At 42.7% G+C, this 24,230-nt stretch overlaps 1 protein-coding gene across 4 annotated transcripts in view; it reads left to right on the top strand.

The window, feature by feature from the left end:
* Positions 1-385: 385 nt before the first annotated feature.
* smpd3 (sphingomyelin phosphodiesterase 3) overlaps positions 386-24,230 on the top strand; it is a 46,935-nt gene continuing 23,090 nt past the window's right edge. Inside the window, exons 1-2 of one of the 4 annotated variants that reach the window (XM_042111131.1) lie at positions 386-543; positions 20,258-20,376. The gene's annotated coding sequence lies outside the window, so the exon portion shown is untranslated. Of the gene's footprint in view, positions 544-13,706; positions 13,754-20,257; positions 20,394-24,230 lie in introns of those variants that run through there. The other 3 variants (XM_042111130.1, XM_042111134.1, XM_042111132.1) reach the window with 3 other exon arrangements.

Here is a 24,230-nt window from a genome sequence, read left to right as displayed (position 1 = left end):
CTATGGAAACAGAGCTCTTGTAAATGCCATGGGATTTGAAGTCCCTCGGAAATGATGACAAAAGGGAGCGGAGAACTCTATCTGGGACATTCTTTGTAGTAGCCTAGAGTAAACATTTTTATGGAAAATGAATCTAATTATTGGTCTCAGGTATAGCCTTTGGGGAACAAGGGGGGTGGGGGTTATGGTTACAGATACATGGTAGTGTTAATAAAATAGCCTATACATATGAGTACATTTTCTGGTTGAAGTAAATTATTACAATGCGACCTGGATTTGTGGTTTGCTCTCAGCTGGTGATTGGCATTGGTCGTTATGATAAGGGCGTGGCCATGGAGAGTAGATATGACGTCAATGGAGCTGTTCAAAGCGTGGTGGTGCTGGAGATAGAAGCACGCAGTCCGTCGATTTCAGCAAGGCGGCCATGAGGTGGATTCTCTCAGGCTTCTAAAGCATCCTGAGAACATCAGTTTACCGCCTTTCACCGACACTTGCCGAACGACACGTTTCAAACCTGTTTGCATAGCCTACGTCGTGTCTGCCGTAAGTACCACTCCCATTGTTTCTGTGCGCCTCTCGACCATCAATTCAGGGTTGGCATATTATTGTAGACTAACAATTTAGGGTGTAATAGTCTTAAAGTAATGGAAAAACATATACCAAAAGTAATGGAAAAACATATTTCAGCTAGAATTGCAGTTGTCCAGCCTCTCGGGCATCACAGGAAAGGATTTCGTTGTTGCCTACACATCCAGCCTCTGTGAGGACGGATTATGATTTGACTATGTTTGCATGTCTGTGAATCAGAGTAGAGGCGAGGGTTCAAAACGGCGGCGTGCCTGTTTTTTTGTTGACGAACCTATGTGCGCCAGTATACAATTGTATGTGCGATGGCATGGAACTGATTCTGCACGATAACTGAACAGAACCGAGAAGCGCTTTGTTTATCTGTCTTTTCAAATGGTCGTCGACTCATGAACTTCATAAGCTAGAAATAATTCCTATGATGCTTTTATTACATGGGTAATTTATTACATGGGTAAGCTTCGCACCTTACCAACCACTTGACTACTCATATGTGGGTGGCTTGGATAGATAGGCTACGTGTGTGGACTTTTGCGCTCATGACGCTGAATAGATTTCTAAAGAATAATGTCATACGTGTACATGAAAACGCACACTTTAGTCGGAGCAGTTTTAATAGTGGCTTAAAGGTGTGGCTCGGCGCGGTCTCTCATCCGTTTAGCTGACGTGGTTCAAAGAGTCTGTCTCCCTACATCCCCCAAACACATTCACACAGTCGCTCTGTCACACACACGCACAGACGTAGGCTGTTTCTCTCTCGCTCTCTCTTCCTTCCTTGCTCTCTCTCTTTCACACACACGCACACACACACACACACACACACACACACGCACGCAGAGTACACTGCTTCATCGCTCAAAAGTGTATGGGCCGGTGCTACAAATCTTTGCAACCTGTCCATGTACAGTATACCATTCCTGTAGCCCTATGCTTGTGAGTTATAGACATGAATATTGACTTGTTTCGCTTATTTCATATCAGGGCTGCACATTGGATAGTTTAATCAAATGCCAACTAGATGCGTGTGGCTTTGAAATCGGATTCTGGGCAGCTAGTTCTTTGCCATCGTTGGACTTACCATGGCTTCCTGCGTTTGTCATGAAGCATGTTAACAAACGCAGGGAGTGAAACAGGATAGGCGGGCTGATGTGCTCCAGGTAGCCTAGGTGATACCAGACACCACTGGGTTCGGTTTCCTTAACTGTACGCATAAACTGTATTAGAGGAGCGGGCAATTAATGTGTTTAGGCGCTTCTTCCGGATCTTGTTCGTGATCAACCGAGCGCGCAGACTAACTTCATATTGTATGGCATGGAACATTTCCGTTCGTTGAGATGAAAGTGTCAAGTTAATACAAAGATGCGATTTCAGTATTCTTACGAATAAAGCTTTAGGTTAGTATTGTCCTGTACACCGTTTGACGTCAAGACGTGTCCGTTAATTAACTTAAGTTTTTGTATTTTTTATTTTATTTATTGATGTATTTTTAATGAACACTTCACAGGATGTTTTAGTCGTTCGGGAGAAGGATCGCTAGCAGAGGATGTCACGTCAACATTCTAGTTGCTAGGGGATAATCAGTGGTCGTGCCAGCGTCAGGCTAGCCAGTCGTCCCCTTTCCATCGCAATAAAGCAGGGGTGTAGGCCTAGTCTAGTAGGCTAAGTAGAACAGCAGATATCCAGAGCAGCTTAAGAAATACTCAGTTGGCACTGCACATGTTGGTGAACCAATACATGTTGTTTCAACATTTAGTAAGGTATGATTTTTATTGCCTATTTTTGTATTTCATTGTTGTCTGACATGACAGCATTCATTGTAATGCTTTCACTATTAACTCACTGTGTGTGTGTGTGTGTGTGTGTGTGTGTGTCTCTCTCCCTCTCTCTCTCTCTCTCTCTTGCACACACACACACACACACACACACACACACACACAGTTGTGTACCCAAATGTCTCCACCCACACATGCATCAAATCCTTAATGTAATATGCAGTATATTAAGCACACCAATGCCTACTTTCTGGAAGGGCCCATGAAGATGGAGAGTGTCTCTCTCCTTCTCTTTCTCTCTCTCTCTCTCTCTCACACACACACACACAAACATACACACAATGAAATGATACAAGATATTTTTCCAATATGATGTCTTTGGTGTTAGATAGGATTCCTTCAGATTATGTCAACTGTAATCATGTATGACTGTGTGATGGCAGTGCTATTTATAGGCGAATCCCTTTAGCCTCCCGGCTGTGGCCAGGACAGGTGGAGGAAACCACTGTGTGTGCGCTTGCCTGTGGGTGTAGCTGCAGCAGGAGAGGGGGCTCACGGAGTTAGCCTCGGTTACTGCTTATTTGTGTGGACCACAGCTCTCTTAAACACACACCATGTGGAGCGACTGTGCCTCTACTCCTCCTGAAAGAGGAAATGTGCTGCAGAGGGTCTCCAGCTCTTTCGGCTGGTTGTATTTCAGCTCCAGCTCTTTCGACTGGTTATAGTTCAGCTCCAGCAGGGAGTATGATGCCTTTTAAGGATTTCATTTTCAAGCAATAATGGGACCTAACAAGTGCAACATTTGACATGCACCCATCTACTGTCAACATTGAGCTTTGAAAATAAGGGAGATTTCCCAAGATCATAACCCAAAATGTAGGGAACTTTCAATTTTGGGCTTTCTGTTGCTATCCGTCCTCTAACAGCAAGAATTTACAGACTACAAAACTGCTGCACTAACTAAATGTGGTGTGAAGCTAACATAGCTTGCTAACATGACTTTGCTTACCAATTGGCATCAAGATGTATTCTCACAACAATCACGCAGTTATCTTAAATAATATCACTCTAAAATCAACAACCAAGCGGTTATCTTAAATAACCTTGAAGCAAGCAAAACAATGCTTTTCTGCTTTGACAACATCTGTTTCACTTAGAAGAGGGAGGATTTGTGTTTTTGGGCAGTTAATATGCTGGGTAGACTGCATGACTGTCATGCTGACAGTAGTCTACATGTGTAAAAAGACATCTGTCTATATGTGTGACTGTCACATGTATAGTAGTGTATTTAAGACATTTTGATGTCTGTGTGTGTGTGTGTGTGTGTGTGTGTGGCAGTGTTTGTGAATGTCCACTTGTGTTCAAAGCAGTGCTGGTGTGTTCGTACAGTATGTGTGTGTGTGTGTGTGTATGTGTGTGTGTGTGTGTGGGAGTAATCTGTGTGTGGGGGTAATCTGTGCGTCTGCCCCCAGCTGTTTCTGGATGGTGGTTTCAGCTCTGCCACACCCATCCCAGTGCCCCATGTAATTGTGGGTATTTATGGAGCTGCTGCTCTGGGCCTGACTGTGGTTCTTGGTGGCGCTCCAACTAGGCTGTCCAATCAGGTTTGGGTCCAGCTGGTGTCTGTTGCTGGAGCCTTCGTGGCGTCTCTGTAGGTGGTGGGTTAGGCCCTGTGTGTGTGTGTGTGTGTGTGTGTGTGTGTGTGTTAAAGTTGACTGATGTTTTGCAGACGGTGGGAATCGAACCCGGAACAACCGATTGTCAGTTGGTGACGTTACAAGTTCTTGGTTGGGTTGAGTTAGGCCTTGTGTGTGTGTGTGGTTGTGTGTGTCTGTGTAGGGTGTTGGTTAGGCCGTGTGTGTGTGTGTGTGTGTGTGTGTGTGTGTGTGTGTCTGTGTGTGCGTGTGTGTGTGTGTGGTTGTGTGTGTCTGTGCCAGAGGTGAGCAGGATTAGAGAGGGTAGAGGGCAGGGCCGGGGGTGATTAAAGGGGGCAGCAGCAGGCACACAGGGCATCTAGTCCTCTCCCACATATCGGGTCTCTCATTAGAGTACTGTTCCTTTTTATTTAGAGTCCTATATGCGTATATAGCAGTGTATGTAGCAGAGCTCCTTTTCATTTAAAGTCTTGAGTGTGATGTATGTGTCTGCCTCTCATACCTCAGATGGCCGTGTGTGTGTGTGTGTGTGGACCTCTCCTACCTTGGTAGGCCGATTGTGTGTGTGTACTGTATGTGTGTGTGCGTGTGTATGTGTGTGTAAACTTCTCTTACCTCGGTAGGCCGAGTGTGTGTGTCTGTGTGTATGCCTTTCATACCATAATAGACCTATTGTGTGTGTGTGTGTGTGTGTGCACGTGTCTGTGTCTGAGTGTTTACCTGTCATACCTCAGTAGGCCTAGTGTGTGTGTGATTGTGTGTGTGCATGCCTCTCACACCGCCATAGGCACAGTGTGTATGTGTATGCCTTTCATAACTCAGTAGGTCTAGTGTGTGTGTGTGGCTGTGTGTCTCCCTGTCATACCTTAGTAGGCCTAATGTGTGTGTGTGTCTGTGTGTGTGTGCATGCCTCTCATACCGCGGTGGGCCTAGTGTGTGCTTGTGTCTTTGTTTGTGTTTGTGCGTGTGTCTAGGTATGTGTGTGTTTGTGTGTTTGTGTATGTGTGCAGGCCTCTCACACCACCGTAGGCCAAATGTGTATGTGTATGTGTGTGTGTGTGCAGGCCTCTCATACCACCGTAGGCCAAGTGTGTGTGTGTGTGTGTGTGTGTGTGTGTGTATGTGTGTGTGTGTGTGTACCTCTCATACAGAGCCAGCGCTGGACGGTGCCCCCTCAAATAAAATATGTGCCCCCTAAGTCTGACCACCACCTAGGCTATTAAGTTTCTATTTTGTTGCTATTTCACATAGATATGGTCTTCCTTTTAGACTACATGCAGTGGCAGAAAACTCACACCGCCTCTCCTGATCCCACTCTCACTCTCTCACACACACACACACAGCTCAAACACCCTAAGTAATGATACTTAAACACCCATCCGTAGGCTAGTTGGTGTTCACTAAAGGTTAGCATTATCAACACCACACCGAAAATGAAGTTCAATAGGCTAGTACTCCTGTATGCAAATTAACTAGTTTGTTCTTATCACAACAGACTCAATCTCAGAGATAAAATTAGTTAGACAGGCAAATATATCAGCAGTTATCAACATGCATGTAAGAGCATTAGGTGGTAAGGTAGGCCTAATGTTAGAACACAGCTGGGTCTCTACTCGGGGACACTACTCGGTGTGGTGTGTGTAGCGTGCGTGTGTGTGTGCGTGTGTGTTTATGTGAGTGTGCGTGCGTGTGTGTATGCGTGTGTGTGTGTGTGCCTCTCAGCAGGTCTATGCTTTACTGCTCTCCTCTGTTTATGTTGTGTAGAATTCAGGTGGTTTCTATGGCAACCACCATCTCAGCTTCCAAAGGAGTCATGCACTCTTTTTCTATCATTCTCTATCTCTCTATCATTCCTACTCTCTCTATCATTCTAGCTTATTCTTTCTCATTTCTGCTCTGCTTGGCCAGCACTGAATAATTTGTGTGTGTGTGTGTGTGAGAGAGAGAAAAAAAGAGAGTGTGTGTGTGAGTGTTGATAGAGATTAAATAATTCACCATGTAGCTCTTTTTCTGAGATAAACATTGGATATCTGCATATTGCATTTGTGCTCCCATAGATAGTCTTTTACTGCTTTACTGTTTCAGGTTTTCAGAATGCCCCCTTCTGGTTAGGGTTAGGATGCCCCCTTACAGGTTAGGGTTAGAATGCCCCCCTACAAGTTAGGGTTAGGGTTAGGGTTAGGATGCCCCCCTACAAGTTAGGGTTAGGATGCCACCCTACAGGTTAGGGTTAGAATGCCACCCTACAGGTTAGGGTTAGGATGCCACCCTACAGGTTAGGGTTAGGGTTAGGGTTAGGATGCCCCCCTACAAGTTAGGGTGCCCCCCTACAGTAAGCCTAGAGCCTAGTGGTCTAAGTTGTAGAAAATCAACCAAAAACCCACTCAAGCAACCTTTTAACCTTTAAAACATAAACATGTTCATTATGTGTTTTTAGTTGTCACAAGACATATCAGGAGCTAAATACTGCATATAGCAAATAAACATGGCGGAGTATTCATGGTTTGGATGGGCAGTATTCGTTGTTAGGCTGGGTGGTATTCAGGACAGTACATGCACTGTAAACTCTTTAAGAGTTAGCAAGGGCATTGCTCATAAGGAGGCTACTATATTAGTGAAATCTTGAAGGCATAATCAAGCTGTCTACTAAATTTTGAAGGCCGGATTCCCACATTGAAAATCAGCCATAATTCCTAATGCTGTGACTTGCCGAAGAATATGCTATAAAGTGGCAACATGAACATCTGTAACGCTCATTAGCCACACAGCATATTTGTCTGTCATCATAAACAGTGCCAATAACACTACTCACTCTTCTGCAATATCAACAAGCTCCTTCACCCCCCCCTTCAAGCTGCCGTGTCTAGCTCTGTTGAACACTCTTACTCATTTCTCCACTCAGTTCTTCCATGACAAAGTCAACATAATTTATCCAAATATTTATCCTCCATCCCCCCAGCCTTCTGTTTCAAACGCAGTTGCATCGTCCCTTCCTCCCACCCTCTCAAAGGATATAACCAGCCAGTCAGCTTATGCCACTGCTCCACCACTCTTCTCAAAGCATGTCCGGCTAACATATAGAATCTGCTCCAGCACTCTCCACAAAGTCAAGTTAAGTCAAGTTTATTTATATAGGGCATTTTATACACAGAGGTCATTCAAAGTGCTTTACATAAACAAAAGCAAATAGTAGTAGCAAATAAAAGCATAGAAGGGCAATAGTCAAAGAATAGTTTAAAAGGTAAAGATCATAATATTTAAAAAATAAAGAATAATTAAAAGACAAAATAAAAGACTCAAAGCATGTCCGCCTAATATACAGAATCTGATCCCATTTCACACCTTGTCAACATAGCACTTTTTTATTTTTCCTTACTCCACTGAGAACTTTATGTTTTGTGTGTATTTGTGTCTTTTAGTAAATTGTATTTTGAATGACAGTACACCTGCATTTTCTAGAGGCAGTATATTTTGGGTGAAGTATGTCTTTGTGTTTGTAGAAAAGCAAAGCTGAACTGATGTGCTTAGCGTGTGTTTGTAAAGCACACCGTGTGAAGAGTTTTGAGAAAAGTGTGAAAACCATGTAAAATCCTGGGTCATGTGACACAGTGCAAATAACTACCACAAGCCTGCGGAATATAGAACACATCAATACTGAGCCTCGCGCTGAATGTGCCTCAGGGGACGCCAGAGCCGCCTTTGTGAGTGTGGAGGGTGAGTGTCCCCTAAGATAGGTTTCCAGCATGTCTGCATGTGTGTGTGTGTGTATGTGAGATTGTGTTTGAGTGTGTGTGTGTGTGAATGGGGGGCATGTGTAGCAAGAGCTGGTCTTGTGTGTATGTGTGTGTGTGTGTGTGTGTGTGTGTGTGTGTGTGTGTGTGTGTGTCTGTGTGTGTGTGTGTGTGTGTGTTTGTGTGTGCGTGTGTGTGTGTGTGTCTGTGTGTGTGTGTGTGTTTGTGTGTGTGTGTGTGTGTGTGTCTGTGTGTGTGTGTGTGTGTGTGTTTGTGTATGCGTGTGTGTGTGTGTGTGTGTCTGTGTGTGTGTGTGTGTTTGTGTATGCGTGTGTGTGCGTGAGTGGACGTGCAGTCTGAGGGATATTTGTGAAGGGTCACTGGTTTTGTGTTGGGCAGAAAGGGAGAGAGGGAGTGCTGGGGGAGCTGGGGTAGGGGTGGGGCTTGTCAGTTGCGTGTATGATGTGTGTGATCGATCCGGGCTGATCTAGATTTATCTGCTCGTGTGGTTGCTTGGGCCCCTTGCTGGGTAATATTGCTGCTACTCACAGCCACGCCAAGGTGCTTACAGGTCAGAGCATCTCAGTGTCCACAGCAATGCTCTGTTTGAGTTCGTCTTCAGAACCGCGTCTTCTCAGTGCTTTTACACACTCCTACAGTGAGGACTATCCCTAACTCCTACTGTGGTAAAAATCCAGGCAAGACAGGCAGCAGTGAAGAAAGGTACCATCTTTCATTATAATCGGGGATGCAAATCCCGACTGGGGACATGTTAACAGCAATAAAGTTCCAGCAGCAAATCCAAGTTCTCTGGGGCGAGGCCCCATCATATACAGGTTCATCTTACACAATTACATTGTTTATTGTCAAAACCATTATATACAGCCATATATACAGACAATACCTGGGCACTTCATGGATAAAAACCAATGACCATCATGCTAGTTCCAGCAGAGACAATAGACAAGTCAGGATTAAGCACAATGTCCCATATGCATCCCTCAGTCTTTCTTGCGATTGGAGGCTGCATCACATGATATAGAACAGGCACAGCAACACTGGCACAGCAACACTGGCACAGTAACAGTCCAGGAAACTCCAAGCAGCTTTTCTCCACTGTCAACCATCTTCTCAAACCACAATCTCCCCCACCTACAGGCACCACAGAAAAACAGTGCAATAAGTTCATGGCCTTCTTTAAATCAAAAATTGCACAAATTGGCTCTGCCCTCTCTGGTCCTTCCACCCAAACTGTTTCTCCAACAAATGGCATCTCCCACCCCCTAAACTGCTTTCCTGAAGTCACCCTGAATATCATCAGGAGGATGAAACCCTCCACCTATGCCCTGGACCCTTTCCCAACTAAATTGTGGTTCGGGCTACATATTTCTGTCCAAACCCAGCCCGCGTCCGACAGAGTTGTGTCCAAACTCGACCTGAACCCGACAGGCCTTTTCATTTTTATGTCCGAACCCGACCTGAGCCCGATGCAGATGATGCCTCAGTTATTCCCATGCTAGTGATTAAATGTTCACATTTGTGGATAGCCTGTCTTTAGCCTATTAAATAACCGTCAAAATGGAATTCTTAATTGTCTACAGAATCAGATGAGTGTGCATGCATGCAGGAGGTCACACACAACACACAATAACACAAGAGGCCCAAGCAAGCATATTGAAATAGAATTCTAGTCTTACCATTGACGAAACTTCTTGAAAAGATTTAAGTCTTGAAATGAACTGCAACAGTCATTGAAACTATGGTCCTTCTGTTACTGATCCATATGCAGCATCAACGTTAATTGGGACAACTCAAGGAAATCCTCTCCTCCAATTGAACGAGATGACCTTATACCGGTAGCCTATATCTTTAAGACATGCAACGCAAATACCTCCACCCAGTAGGCCTAGACTTCCCTATGTTTTCTTTGGTCTTAAAAACAACTTTTTTCTAACATCACCCAAGCTACCTAAAATGCACGTGTTGTCACGGCTACAAACAAATCTTGCAGACAGGAAGAAGGCTGTTAGGTCCTTTTTTACATTTTATTTTAACGTTTGCATCATGTGAAGCAGACCTGTTGGTTACCCAACATAATAAGCTATTTTAAATGTAAAACATCCAATGCATATCGCGCCGATGTGTCCGAGCCGAGCCCGAGTATAATTTCTAAATATTTGTTCTAACCCGGAGTGTAACTGTGCCAGTGTTGCTGTGCTTGTGTGCCAGTGTTGTTGTGCTTCTGTGCCAGTGTTACTGTGCCAGTGTTTGTGAGATAGTGCCAAATGACTCCTGTCTTCAGAGGAGCAGGTGGGATGGGGGTTAAGGATGCAACTCTAACTGAATTAAAGTTGCTGATTGGATTGTGGTCATAATAATGCCTTTGTCCATTTCCGCTAACTGCGTTAGCAGCCTTCACGCACATGCTCAAAGCCCAGGGCACAACATCCTGTTCACCGGCCTGCAGGGACTGAGCATTACATTAGAGAGAGCATGAGAGACAGACAATAACAGAGGGAGAGAGGGAATGAACATATGAGAGGGGCAGAAAGAACAAGTGAGGGACAGACTGATAGAGAGCGAGTGAGAGAGAGATAGAGAGAGAGAGAGATTGACTCAAATTGAAACATGGAGAAGCAAATGGGTTGAGAGGTCGGTTGTGTTAAACCAAAGAGTATATATAGGAGGAGCAAGATACTTCATCTACATCAGGAGCCACCTCCGGGAACCCGGATCGCACGAAGGAGGGTCAAAATCCCTCTTTATGCAGACCAGAGGCAGCGACTGCTCCATTTAACTCTATGGCCATAGCTCAGAATTTCACCACATATGCTATGATCTTGGTTCTATAGAGTTAGGAATGTGAATTTTGGGCACGGCTTCTGACCATTTCAGATACATTTTTAGCGTTTTTGAGCATTCCAGTCTGGAGAAAATCAACCTTACTGTATATCAGGTGTGCGCCTGTTTTTTACAGTATTCTGCTGCTGTTGGCTGGTTGCTACGTTTCTCACAGGTGGATCGTCATCAATACATCAGCAACACGCCTCTTTATGCAGACAGGAATCGATCCCCATTTCGCGCCCATATACATGAATTACGACAAAGTATCTTGCTCCGCCTATGTATAATCTTTGGTTAAACTTTGGCCACGTCATGAGAGCCCTTCCCCCAGCTTGTGGACAGACACACAGAAACTGCCTATCTTGAGCGTCTTTTGGACAGACACACAGAAACTGCCCATCTTCAGTGTCTTGTGGAGGATCAAGCCACTATCAGGTTCCCACATAGATAGGCAAGCCCCACCTTTAGAAGCACCCCAATGAGGCTACAGCAGAACTGACACTTGCAACAAACCTTATTTCCTCATTTAAGTACAGTACTTCTACTTGTCTAATTCATTCAACTGTCATTTATTAGGACACCCTAGAAAGACTTTCATACATCTATAATCAAAGGTTTTTCTGATGAATATGTATCCCAGCATCTTTCAGATAGAAACTAGATGTACCGCATAGCGGTACAAAATATGACCACCGCTCAATCCTGTACATCCATTCCGTGAAAATAAATCACATTAATCAATTTGTCTCCATCTTCTACTCCATCCCCCACTCTTGAAACTTTTGTGTATGCTTGTTTGGCATGTGTGTTTGCGGGCCGCACAGAAAGTAGCCTACTGGCGCTGCAAAGGTGAATAGATTTGTAGCACTTGCCAAAAAATTTGTAGCATTGTTATAAAACCTTTAAAATCTCTAAACAATCACAAGTAGGGCAGTTCATCACAGTCCATCCATTGCAACTGGACTGATGAAAGGTACACCTGTAGGCTACATTGTATTTGGGAAAGAAGGTAGCAGCATAATGTATTTATTTTATTTATTTATTATTAAACAAAACAATCCCTGTCAGATCCATGCAGTTTTCAACAGCTAAGAAGAGAGGTCATGTCATGGATTTTTGTGAATGTTTCTTCTTCTACATATGCATAAGTTTAGTCATCTAGTTCATATGATATTCAGCTTAATTGTCAATGCACAAATTAAATACCAGTAGTCTAAAACAAAATGCAGTTTTACCCAGTGGTGCAAATAACTGACATGTCCAAAAGGGCCTTCATGAAATGCGTCTCTAGATACACATTTTAACGGGCCAAGTTGAAGAGCTGCTGTCCATTATTGTTTGTGCAAATATAGGCTGATTCATGTTCCCTTGCATTTTGCAACTGTGAGGTCCATGGTTAGTCTGGCTTTCACCAGACCAAGCTCAATCTTTTAAGAAATCAAAAAAGAAATCGCCGGCAGATCAGGCCTAGTCCATGGTAGGCGCCTGATAGAAATATTGTTTAATTTTGCGATTGAGATATCCACGCACTGGCGCCTCCTCTGCGACATTGGTTTTAGAGCTATTCTAAATACAAAAATGCATAGAGGGAGTTATGACAAAACCGTGACTGTTAAACTATAAGCTATATAAGGTATGCCCTATGCTAGGCCTATTACACAACATACTGTATATTGTCACTAGGCTATGCTGGCGACCCAAATAAAATCTCCTTTGGGAACCAACAGTATCAAGCAGACATAAGCTGCCACCTCTTGGCGAAAATGTAGTTAATAGTTTTGCATATCAGTAGTAAGTGGAGTGGAGTGGCCCCCGGGGACCAAACTAAATTTTTCCATAAAAGTCTAGTGGGGCTACTGGCTACTGTACATAACCACCAAATTTCATGTGCCCCGGGTATCGTTGACCAAAATTTCAGGAAGTAGATGATGGGAATCCCTATATGACCGCTTAGGCCTAGTCTGGTGCTCTCTTCCTCTGTCATGCTTTCGATTTTAGAGTTTTGACAATGAGCAGCAGGAACAAATTGAACCCACGTAAACAACAATATAGGCTATAGGCCTGCTATCCGTCAGTTATGCTTAAACCCCGTTTTTTAATGCTGCCTAACAGAACATCCAGCTGAACTATAGTTATGAACACTACTTTAATCATTTCCATATTTAATTTTACGCACATATTTAATTTGCGGGAGTGCAGTGAATCATCGGTTTGTCCCGCACCTGCGAACGCACCTCTCTCATCCCGCCCGCTCCCGCAAAGAGCTTTTTAAAAGTTGTCCGCGCCACACTCTTTTGCGTCGGGACCTGCGGGTCTACCGCGGGAGTGCAGACCTCTATGTCATGGTGAAGGTGCAAAAAGTAGTCCAACAGTAGTCCTGTAATTCTGTGTGCATGGTAAGGTGCTCAAGAGAGTGAGTGTCATGGTGAAGGTGCAAAAAGTAGTCCAACAGTGCAAGAATAAGGTCTAGAGATCAGCATAAATAATATGGACAAATAAGAGAGTAAAGTATAATGTAGACAAGGTAATATAAAAAAACTATGTCAAGTGCAAGAATAGGTTGAGGTAATAGGGTTACAGGGTATTCAGTATTGTAGCAGAAGCCATTGGTCATGTGTGCTAATATAGGATGAAAAACAGTGTAGCAGTAAAACAGTAGCAAAAACATTAGGCTGTGGACAGTAGTAAAACAGTAGCAAAACAGTAGTGGGCATTCAGTACTCGAACATGGAGAGGGTGGAGAGGCAGACAGACTATGCAGAGAAGTCTATCTCTCCTCTTCCCTTAAGTGAAGCATTGAACAGTTCAATGGCCCTGGGGACAAATGACTTCCTCAGTCTGTTGTGCAAGGCAGTGAGCGAAGTCTCCAGCTGATCAGGCTATTCTGCTTTACAATAGTGCTGTGGAGTGGATGACACTCATTGTCCAAGATGTTGATCAGTTTGTCAGATATTGAAGATATTGTCAGATATTGAAGTGATTCGCTCCAGTTCAGCTCCCACTACAGAGCCAGCTTTCCTTACCAGCCTGTCAAGTCGCCCAGCATCCATCTTCTTTGTGCTTCCTCCCCAGCATACCACTGCATAGAAGAGGACGCTGGCAACAACAGACTAGTAGAACATCCTGAGGAGCTTGCTGCACACATTGAAGGACCGCAGCCTCCTCAGTAAGTACAGCCTGCTCTGCCCTTTCTTGTAGAGTGAGTCAGTGTTGGCTGACCAGTCTAGTTTATTGTCCAGGTGGAGACCCAGATACTTGCAGGTGCTTACCACCTCCACATTGACACCATCAATGGAAACTGGTAGCAGAGCGGGCTTAGACCTGCGGAAATCCACCATCTCCATCTCCTTGGTCTTTGAAGTGTTGAGTTGAAGGTGATTGAGTTTGCACCATTGCACAAAGTTCTTCACCAGGAAAGCTAAGGATAGCCAGTGGAGCTCAATGAACAATGGGGTAACATGTGCCCTTATTGGCTGATTGAAAAACAAACGTGCCACCGCATTCTGGACCATATGGGCCACCGCACATGCTGGTGTAACAGATAACCATGGTCTGTACCATGAAGTGGGAGACCCATTAGGAGGGTGTAACAGTTGTTGAGGCAAGAAATAACCATGGTATGTACCATGAGCTCGGTGGTAGTATATTGAATATTGAATTGTGTAAAGCATCATGACCGGGCGACTGAGATGACATGGTCAGAAAAGGTCAGCGGGTCATCAATCAAGACACCCAATTTTCTCTCAACTTAGTAGCAGCAAAACTTAAGGAATCAATTTTGTTGTTGATGTTGATGTTATATAGTTGATAGACTGGGAAGACCATCAGTCTTAGAGAGGTTAAGTTGAAGGTAATGTTCTTTCATCTATGTGGATGTGTCAGAGAGACAATCCGTGATCCGAGCCAAGACCGTGGGGTCGTTAGGCAGTAACAACAGACAGAGTTGTGTATCATCTGCATTGCAGTGATACAAGAAGCCACATAAATGGATAATCGGGCCCAGTGAGGTGGTGGACATGGCAAAGAGATGGGGCCCCAGCACCGAACCTTGGGGCACCCCTGTGGCGAGGCAGTGAGATGTGGACGTTTGTTCTTGCCAAAACAATTCAAAGAACTTTTTTTCCGTTAGCACCCACACACACACATACTGTACATACACACACACATACACACACACACACACACACCAACAGCCCACATTAGAGACATGGTAGGTAAAAAGCTAGCTTAGCCTAGTAAATAAATAGCAGATCCATACTGGATGAGCAATAAATAACAGTTAAAAGAGACCAAGTGTTAAAAGGACAGTCCAAATGGGGTTCAGCCATTCAAAAGTCTGATCGATGCAGGCACAAAGCTTAACAGGGCTCTATTAGTACTGAATGTGAGGGATCTGTAGGTGTGGTCTGAGGGTAAGGGGTAATACCAGCCGTATAGAGTGTATGTGATGTCCAGGGTGATTTGTGTTGCTTTTTGTTTAGTCCTTCTGTTGTATATGCTGATGAGTGATTCCCTGCTCTTGTTCAATTATTTTGCTGCTCAGTTTTATGATTCTGTTTAGTGGGTTGGATGTTGGACAGTGCCCCAAACCAGGCTGTGATATTGAAGGTGATTATGGATTCAATGAGGCATCTATAGAATGCTAACCTGACTCTCGCCAGATGAATTTTGTTCCGCCTAGCTCCACTCATCCATCTGGGATCAATCCATTGAAGTGTTGCTTCAGAAGGCTGGGCCTAATCAAAAAATGCTTGCATATGATTGGATAAGCCACTTGTCCGGCATCTATTGATGTGCTACTTCAACCACTCACAGTCTCACAGTCGCTTCTACGCTATGTCACATCTATGAAACTCCCGCCCTGCGTCCTGATTGGCTCTACCATAAAATTTGGTGCAGAAATCACTCTCAACGGAAGAGGTCCCAGATGGATGTGAGTGAAGCTAGGCGGAGCTAAGCGGAGCGAAATTCATCTGGCGAGAGTCAGGTTAATAGAATGTTGCCAGTACAGATTGTCTGCAGAGTTTACAGACGAAAAAGAGACACTGCTGGCACTTGGAGTAGATGGTATGGGTGTTTGGTTGGAAGTTGAGTTTGTTATCAATTATTGTCCCAAGGTATATGTCAACCCTCTCTATTGGCTGATTGTTGACAGTCAGAGTGGGGATAGTGGTGGTGGAGGAGGGGTTTGATTTTTGTGATGTTCAGATCAAGGCAGTTCCACCTGCACCAGTCTGCAAAAGTGGCCAACTCAGACTGTAACTGATCTAATGAATTGGTGGAGTCCAGTGAGAACCAGTGAGATGACAGAGCCATGTGGAGCGCCTGTGGAGGTCCTTTTAGATGAGCTTAGGTGACCGTTGACTCTCACTTTCTGGTGTCTGCCTGTCAGAAATGAGAGGACCCAGAGGGTGAGGTTAGGATTGACATCCATCTAAAGCGGTTTTTGACCCATCAGATGGGGTTGTACCGTATTGAAGGCACTCGAGAAGTCCACAAACACTAGTCGTAAAAATTATTTGTGCTTCTTAAGGTGTGTTTTGGTTCCATGCAGCAGCGTTAGTGTGGCGTCATCCATGTCCCTGTGGTGTTTGTATGCAAACTGAAGCGGGTCAACATGCATACTGACCTCCTCCTGTAGTTAGTTGAGAATGATCCCTAATCAACATCAATCCTCTCAGAAATGTAATTATTAAGTTTAAAAATTAAAGTCGCTCTAACTGCAAACAGCACCTAACCAACCACTAGCTATCTGTGTTCTAAATATACACTGTAAAAAAACGCGATCTCTGTGGACAGCCCAGGCTCCAACAATGGCAACAAAAACAACCTGGGCAAACCTAGCCCATAAAAACATAACAAACTGTTCCAGCAAATCACAGACGTAATGCACGTTTAGGAGAGTTTCAATTGCACGGGAACAGCACGGGAGGGAGGGGGAGGAAGTTAAACAAAACAGCTCTCTGTTTTGTTTAAACATCAACAAAAGTGACGTTACCCAGCATTGTTTAGAGCACCTTTAATATGAAATATTGAAATGACTAAATACTTAGTATCCTTATTATGCAGGTCACAGAATATGAATTATTAAGAATATGAACTTAATACAAATTCCAAAATGTATTAATGTATTGAAACATATGACATGATGCCATCTTTTTAGAGGGTGGACAGTTCTGCTTTGTGAATTACCCTAGCCAAAGCATTTCTTTAATTAGCTACAAATAAAGTACTTTGATTTTTACTTGATTTACTTTTCTTATTATTTTTAATCAGAATATCAAGATGGTCGGTGTGATTTTGGTTTTACTACCCTTAGTTGCCCTCAATTAAAAAAAAAAAACAATTGCAACTACTATGTTTGCAATTTTCACTTCCTCCCACAATTTCTTTGCAACAAACGCCTAAAAACACTGCAACTTCCATTGGAATTTTTTAGAAAAGTTGCTGCGAAATCAGCCATTTTAGGCTGGAAAATATGCCTGTGAAATCCTGGAGGGACTGATTGTACTTGTGTACAATGATGATAAATAATCTATCTTTCTTTCTAGAATGCGGTTTCATTCATCTGCATTCTCTTCATACATACCATGCCATGTTTTTAAATGCCATATAGCAAACAGGCACTAACATATTAGTGCATCTGTCCCACATGATGAATTATGGTGCCCTCTCCTCCTGTGTCTGTTTTGATAGCATCTCAGGGTGACTATTATGAAGGCGGAAGGCAACTGTTAACGAAAGGTATGGAGGAAAGACAACCAAACTCGGTGTGGAAAACAGAAAAATACATGCTGTATATAAAGAGATGAAGGGAGAGAGAGAGAGAGAGAGAGAGATGATCTGCTGAGGGTAATTGACCACTCTGTCTGAAACTCCATGTCGGCTTATGTCACTTTATGGTAGGGAAGTAGGGTCACCATGGCAACTCAGATCCCAGGAGGTCTATCTCAGACAGACACACACACATACACTTAGCCTCACACACGCAGAAACACAAACTCTCTCTTTCTGTTTTGTTCATAGACATACACATAGACAGACTTTTCTCTCTCTCACTCTCTCACACACACACACACAGACATACCCTCACACATAGAAATATAGGCACACACACACATAATCAGTTACAAATTTAGACATTCTCTGTCTTACATTATTTGATGGGAGGAGTATGGTCTGTCCTGACTGCCTGAGCCCTGACTGTGAGAGGGAGGGGGATAACCTCCCATAATGTCAGACCAAAGGAACCTGTTGCTCCATTGATGGAAATATCCCAGAAGTTCACCAAATATGACTCCCTTCTGTCCCCTGGAGGTTATGAGGAGGAATTGATCTCCAAACTTTTCTGAATTATCAAGAATCCCCATTCTTACATACAGAACAGCTCCAGAGAACCAATGGATGGGCCCTGACACCTTTGCAACGTATCAGCACTTCCCTGCTAATGGAGCAAAGCGCTGATAGGTTGTTGCACTCTATATGCAAATCAGTTTGAGAGAAAAGAAAATGATCAGAAGTCAAGTCAAGTCAAGTCAAGTTTATTTATATAGCACATTTCATACACAGAGGTCATTCAATGTGCTTTACATAAACAAAACCAAACGATAATAACAAATAAAAGCATAGAAGGGCAATATAGTCAAAGAATAGTTAAAAGGTAAAGATCATAATAAAAAGAAAACATAAAACACAAGGTAAAATCATTTAAAAATAAAGAATAATTAGTAAGCAAAAACAAAGGCAAAAGTAGTAAAAAAAGTAATAAAAGACAGAACCCGCCTGACTGCTCGAATATGAGTGGAGCTTAGCAAGACAGAGAAACAAACTTCGAAGAGGTGCCACCGTCTTTCATGTCCACTATGAGTGAACATTTAGGATTATCTAAAGTGAAACCACACATCGGATCTGCTTTAATTGGTTCCTCCAGCCCATTCTTTCCACCAAGTTTCATGGATAGATAACCTGCACCAAAAACACCCTTAATATCTCTCAGTTGGAAAGTCACATTCGCGGGGGTTTTGGTTACTTCCCTCAAGATTCCGTCATGATTGAAAAAGTTTCATAATGTAACTTTGATGTAACATTACAGTTAAAGAAATTTAAAATATATTCACACCTAGACACCTCAGGTCTCTCCACTGATATTTGCACAAAGCAATTTAAAACTACCCTATAGATAAAAAGAAGGCCTAGTCTGTCACACTGCCATTTTGTGTCTATAGGCAAAATAAGTTAATTGTCTAAATCGGTGGAGGTTTTTAATATTAAAATACCGAAACTGTATCGTTATCGTAGCCCAAAAACCATGATACATACCGAACCGTGGCCACACTGTACCACTGCATCCCTAGTACCAGGCTGAGTGAAATCTGCCACCCTGTTGCTACACAATCACGTTCTTGACAACTGATAGCTGCCAGACTCACTGTGCTGGAAACACATTAAACCCAATGAGGAAAATGGCAGGATCAGAATGGTCATCTAATGCAAATCTGTTGCCTGTATGTAATGCCCAACATCAAACCAACTAGCACTGACTTTAGCTCATGTTAGTTCTAACTAATGTTCTCTGTCCTCAATAAAGATGTGGCGTCCTCATAAGCAAGGCAGGCAGCACTTTCCTATTTGAAAAGTAGGCTCTTACACTATGCCATACATAATGGAACAGGAAAACTGCAGCTCTGGAGCTGATGAGAGTCATGTATTGATCTGTATGGTCACAGGATACACAACAGCACATCATCCCCTAATCAACTCCATCCTTTCCCCTCACTGTCTCTTCCTCACACACACATATGCTCAGTCATTCTATCTCTCTCTCTCCCTAATGAGCTGTTTATTGAACAAAATATGTTGTTACTTTCATTGTGTCCAAAGATAAACATGCACACACAAACAGACACACACACACACACACATACACACACACACACACACCTGTCTAGTCATGAATTAAGAAGGGCAGATAGTAGAGTGGGGCATTAAGAAGTGCAGATATTAGTGTAGGGCCATAGGACAATAAAAGAAGTGGACAGAGCCACTCTGTAGGACATGGATGGAGTGAAGTGAAGCCTATTTGTACTGTGCAACAACAAAGTCAGTTTGGTGACATAAGCGTGACGTTTAGCAACGGCGAATTAGAGTGCAGCTTTTGATCGGTGATTTGTTTCATTATAATGGTAATCCAACAAAACATCACTTAATTGACCGATCCCAAGCGCTGCCCCTCTTTCACTATGTCACAGTGAGGACCTCGTCGACCTCGGTCAATTGACTGATCCCAAGCCCCGAAATTATCCAGCATACACTGTTGTGCTCGGCTAAATGGCACTGATGTCCCCCATGTTGAACACTCGTTCTCTCACACCCACTAAACTTGTCCGACGTAGCAACAGTAACTATAGGGACTGACAATGGGAGGCGGGGCTTCGGATTGGTCAATTGTACTCATGTAACAATACCAAAATCTCATAATACAACAATACCTCAGTAGCAATCCACAGTATGATATTTATTACAATATTTCAATACAATACTTTTGTAAGTCCATGGTAGGATATTAATTATGATATTTTTTAAAAATATTTCTTGAAAAATAAAAATGAAGACATGGAAAGAAGTGTCTGCAGTGTCTGCATCCGTCTCTGTTTCTCCTCTCTTGACACAGGGAAATGGAAGTGCTTCCACATTTCATATTTACAGTAAAAGCCGCTGGAGCATCCAGAATTTCAAAATCTTTGAAATCAACATCCATCAGGGTGTTGAGCTCAGCTTGGAGTAAGATTTGTGAGTGACTCTTTACGGTAAGGGTACATGAATTATCATAAATTCTTGCATGAATTAATTTATGATTTATGCATTACTTCATTCCTTTATATCTTATGAATCATCAGAAATTGACATGAGTTAATAATCTCTCATTCATGACCTCATGCATGAACAACACATCAACTAAAGCATTAGGTACAGTGGGTACATCATTGTGATTTCTTAAGAATGATCATCATGATTAAATTAATTTAAGGTTAATTACTTATGAGTTTGACATGTTTGCGTCCCCTCAACTAAAGTTATGAATAATGGCATATGTTTAGAGAACTGCACAAGTTGTGTTCAAATCAGTTTGAGAAGTGATTTGGCAGTACATTTTTGGCAGAAAAACTAAATCATGATCATTCTTAATAAATCATAATTACAATGCATGAAAATTCTGTTCTTCCTAGGCATCTTATTACAGTGCATGAAAATACACTGTACTGTTCCTTGGATTCTTATACTTATTATTCTTCTAACCGAAATTTCTCTGTTTAATTCAGCTTGAACCATTTACGGTAGAAACTTTGTTCAAACTTTGTAGGTCTACTTTGTAGGTCAAACGTAGGCCTCTATGGACATTGTTGCTATGTATTTTTTCATTTTTGTAAACTTTACACTTTTAAAATATTTGGCATAAACAAGCTAACATTTCCCCATTGTAAATAAATGGGTCGAAACTTGGGGAGATTAAACTAGTGACATCACAATGGTAATCAGCTATCTGCCACATTTGTACTACTGTAACTTCACTGAATCAATGTCAACCTCTGACGTTGATCCCAGTCTTTTGGCAACCACAGTAAACACTAGCGTGAAACTCAATATCCTGCTTCATGTAGGCTACAGCCAGGATAAATGCTATTACATAATATCAGTCTAATTGGCAACTACGATTAATAACACTAAGGTTATTGTGAAAACCAAACTGTCACAAGATCTAGATGGGCATGGCCAGTGTAATTTCTTTCCCTGATAGCTGACCATTTCAAAACCATATAGGAGGAGTTATGCATATCGACAGTAGTAATGTTAAGGTAACTGGCTATATGACTAAGGATGGCAGGTATCCAGCCAGCTCTCTAGCTGTGATCAGTTAGCTTATGGTTGTCGTTTGCAAGTTATTCTATAATCACATTTAAGACAGATCCGATTGAATACATCATCATTATTGCACTTCATTGTACTTGTTAACTGACCTGGGTGAATAGGCTTGGAGTAGCCCGATAGGTCTTCTTTCAACTGCAATGTGACAAACCTAGCTTTCTTCCTCTTTTGCACAAGTACTGTGCTGTGTGCTACATAAAATTGAGCGCCAGTATTTTATTAAAGGCACTTTAAGCGATGTTGGGTAACATCACTTCTGTTGACGTTCAAATAAAACAGAGAGCCAGCTCACTACTCCCTCCCCCTCCCTCCAGTGCAATTAAAACTCTCCTAAACGGGCATCTCGTCTGTGATTTTCTGGAACAGTTTGTTATGTTTTTATGGTCCAGGTTGGACCAAGTGTTTTTTGTTGCCGTTTTTGGAGCCTGGGCTGTGGTTTTTTTTACAGTGTAGATTGATACTTTATTGATCTTGAAGAAGAGCATTGATATTGAAGAAGAACAGGAACCTCAGCAAGTACTTCGACTACAGAAATGTGAATTAATGTTTGGGTGGGCCGCAGAAGATTTTCAGAATTGAAATTGGGCCTCAGCAGTGTTAAGTTTAGGAACCTCTGCTTTAGTTGATGTGTTGTTCATGTATGAGGTCACAAATGACAGACAGTATGGACCCTTTCAACAATAAAAACAAAAACAATGCTTGAACGTTATATTTGGGCCCCAATCTACTTCCTCTGCATTAAGATAACACATGGAATGTTAAAAAGGAAGTCTTGTGGGGCCAACTATGATGCTGATAATGGAACTCTCTTGAAAGGGTCCATACAGTATGAACAGTATGAACTCATGTCAATTCCTGATGATTCATGAGATATTAAGGAATTAAGTAGTACATAAATAATAAATTAATTCTTGCATGAATTCATGATAACTCATGTACTTTTGCTGTAAAATGTTACCAATATGTATATGTGTGTGGGAGCGGGGGTGAGTGAAAGATGATGGACGACTAATACTAATATGCATGCCATGACAGACATGACAAACTATTATGTGTGTTAACTTTTTGGTCTTAACAGGCCTAAATCAGTCATTAAATGCCATGTCTGATATTTAGATGATAACATGCATACAGGAAAGCTGGCTGTTTCTTTTCTCTCTTGTCTTGTCTGGTGACTTTTTAGATGAGTAGTCTACATATCCTTGCTACAACATGTGGCATGTGTTGTGGTCGTCTCCAAGTCGATTCATCCTTGAATAGTCTGGGGCAGTTGTGGCCTAATGGTTAGGAAATCAGACTGGTGGTGTCTGAAGAGTGGCTAGTTTATTATTATTATTATTACATTACATTTAGCAGACACTTCTTGACCAAAGTGACTTACATACTGTATGTCAGCTATATTACAAGGGATCACATTGTCCCCGGAGCAACTTGGGGTTAAGTGCCTTGCTCAAGGGCACAGCGGTGGAAGCCAGGAATTGAACCGACAACTTTCAGGCTACTGCACGCTAGCCCAGCTCCTTAACCACTACACTACCACCGCCCCCGAGTTTTATCTCCGACTGGTAGGACATTTGTGTGGGGAGAGTGACTGATCATGGTCATATATTTAAGCTCTCTTGAAATTGAAACTGATTTGAAAGAAAAAAAATAGAGAGATTAAGGGCCCGTCCCAATACCTCCCCTACCCCTAGATTTTTGCCCAAACCCTCGTTTTTGCGCGTGCACGTGTAGGGCTAGGGTGTCCCATTACTTTAGGGAGCAAGGGGAAGTGCTATTTTCCCCTTAAAATCAACCCTCAAAATATAGCCAGGACCGATGCAGGCTTAAAACGAAGTGGGAGATGAAACTACCCAGGATACCGTTCGAGCTCACCGAGCCGGCCACATTTTTCATATATTTTCGCAAATAAGCATATTAAAATTTCGAACTTTGTTGGAATATGTTAGTTTTGATTTGACTGTTGAGTTTTGAGAACACTAATGTTTGAAAATATCTCACAAAGCTATCTGACGATGTTCATGATATCTGCTGAGTGCTTTGAGAGAGCCTGCCCATCAAATAACGTTATATATCTGATCTGGGTAGTTTCGTCAATATTTAAGGTGTGTGTTCTCTTCACATGAACACGTATATCTTTGTTGATTAACCAGACGTAGATAAACCAGTACAGCCCACACAAAAATGACCGCTGGAACGGGTATGTTCCTAAATGAAAATAGTAGCAGGCTACTACCGGTAGACACGTCGGCGCTGCGCGTGACGTAGGTGAGCACGTTCGCTACGCTAATTTGCATATAGTGGTGTCCCAATTCATAGGGAAAGATCTTCACCTCCACTTCCCTTGTCGAGGGGGCTTTAATGTTGAGGGCAATCAAAACCAAGTGGAAGTTTTAAGGGGGGAGAAATGGGACGGACCCTAAGTAAACAGAATGATTGACACTACTCTACTTTACTACGGATATTTAAACAGAACCGGCAATGATGATTGTCACACATTCTTCATCATTCCTGCATAACAAATTGCATTTTATCAATGGCAGTCAGAGGCTTTCTGGAGAATCCTCCATCCTCCATCTCCATGTCACTGACTCATATTCCCAGGCTTTCAACCATGCTGCCCGTTGACATAAACATGGAATCAGAGTGGGGCGTGGCCAACAACAGCTCATTTGCATTTAAGGCAACAGGCCCCAGAACAGCCCATTCTGAAAGGGACT

Source organism: Alosa sapidissima, chromosome 11 (genome assembly GCF_018492685.1).
Source record: "Alosa sapidissima isolate fAloSap1 chromosome 11, fAloSap1.pri, whole genome shotgun sequence".
Lineage (NCBI taxonomy): Eukaryota > Metazoa > Chordata > Actinopteri > Clupeiformes > Clupeidae > Alosa > Alosa sapidissima.
This window is presented reverse-complemented; position numbering and strand designations above follow the sequence as displayed.